The sequence below is a fragment of the Eleutherodactylus coqui genome, unplaced genomic scaffold (assembly GCF_035609145.1).
Source record: "Eleutherodactylus coqui strain aEleCoq1 unplaced genomic scaffold, aEleCoq1.hap1 HAP1_SCAFFOLD_895, whole genome shotgun sequence".
Lineage (NCBI taxonomy): Eukaryota > Metazoa > Chordata > Amphibia > Anura > Eleutherodactylidae > Eleutherodactylus > Eleutherodactylus coqui.
The window spans coordinates 12,501-14,421 of NW_027102429.1; positions in this window are offsets into that span (position 1 = coordinate 12,501).

Here is a 1,921-nt window from a genome sequence, read left to right on the forward strand (position 1 = left end):
GGCGCTATCAGGGGAAACACGCCCGCTCCTTCCGTCTCCCTGGAACCGCGCCTCGGCCCCGAGGGCCCAGGTTCAACCTCATACCGGTTCTCACGACATGCATCGACACTCGGTGCAACTCCAGCAGCCGCAGCTCCCGCCGGCCCGGCCAGCCAGGTACGCACCCCTGGTCGGCGCCTGGAGCGTTTGCACTTTGTCGTTTTTTTCTCCAAGACTCCTATCTGCCAACTGCTGTGGACTTCAGCGGTGGCTGCCGCGGGCTATGCGCGGCCTCCTGGGGGTCCCGCCTGCCCGCGCAGGCAGCTAGGACGGGGTTATCAGCAAAGCCTGTGAGGCGCTCTCATGGGGAGGGGGGGCTCCGCAGCCCCCCCAAGGTGGCTTCGTACACCTCTTGAACGTTGCGGCCCGGCCGCTCGGAGAGCGGTGTCTACCCGGGCAGACAGCCTGTCGGCCCCCGCGGCCTGGACAGGCGGGAGCGGGGACTCTTGCGCTCGGGGGGCTCTGCTCCAAGGAGCGAGAGCGGACGCTCTGCTCGGCCCGGAGAGTGGGGTGGCGGGGCGCCGTCGCCTCGCTGGAACCAGGGGCGTCGTGACGTGCGCGCGCGCCTAGCCGCCGCCAGAACAGGCCGGAAAGGTTGAGCTGCATACGGATCTAAGCCGTTGCCCAAACTAACTCTGGCCCGTGTGACACAGCCGCGCGCGCGCTTTCCTACGACACTCGACCGCCGGGCTCCCTCGGCCTGGGAGGCACTCTCGGGGCAGGGGGCCACCGCAGCCCCCTTTAGGTGGCTTCGTACACCTCTTGAACGTGGCGCCCGGCCGCTCGGAGAGCGGGGTCTACCCGGGCAGACAGCCTGTCGGCCCCGCGGCCTGGGCAGGCGGAGCGGGTGCTCTTGCGCTCGGGGGCTCTGCTCGGCCCGGAGAGTTGGGTGCGGGGCGCCGTCGCCTCGCTGGAACCAGGGGCGTTGTGACGTTCGCACGCGCCTAGCCGCCGCCAGGACAGGCCGGAAAGGTTGAGCTGCATACGGATCTAAGCCGTTGCCCAAACTAACTCTGGCTCGTGTGACCGACACAGCCGCGCACGCGCTTTCCTACGACACTCGACCGCCTGGCTCCCCTCGGCCTGGGAGGCACTCTCGGGGCGGGGGGCACCGCAGCCCCCCCAAAGGTGGCTTCGTACACCTCTTGAACGTTGGGGCCCGGCCGCTCGGAGAGCGGGGTCTACCCGGGCAGACAGCCTGTCGGCCCCGCGGCCTGGACAGGCGGAGTGGGGACAAGCCAAGGCTACCGGCGGGCCTCGGACGGCCAGGGGTGGAAGGGCTCCACCTCAAGGTGGCTTCGTACACCTCTTGAACGTTGGGGCCCGGCCGCTCGGAGAGCGGGGTCTACCCGGGCAGACAGCCTGCTGGCCCCGCGGCCTGGACAGGCGGAGCGGGGAACCTTGCGCTCGGGGGCTCTGCTCGGCCCAGAGAGTGGGGTGCGGGGCGCCGTCGCCTCGCTGGAACCAGGGGCGTCGTGCCATTCGCGCGCGCGCGCCTAGCCGCCGCCAGAACAGGCCGGAAAGGATGAGCTTCATACGGATCTAAGCCGTTGCCCAAACTACCTCTGGCCCCTGTGACCGACACAGCCGTGGCACGCGCTTTCCTACGACACTCGACCGCCGGGCTCCCTCGGCCTGGGAGGCACTCTCGGGGCGGGGGGCACCGCAGCCCCCCCAAAGGTGGCTTCGTACACCTCTTGAACGTGGCGCCCGGCCGCTCGGAGAGCGGGGTCTACCCGGGCAGACAGCCTGTCGGCCCCGCGGCCTGGACAGGCGGAGCGGGGAAAAGCCTAGGCTACCGGCGGGCGGGATCGACCGGGAAGCCGCCGTGGGGGAACACAAGTTGGACGCCTCGCGCCGTCGCGGACCACCGTCCTCCGTC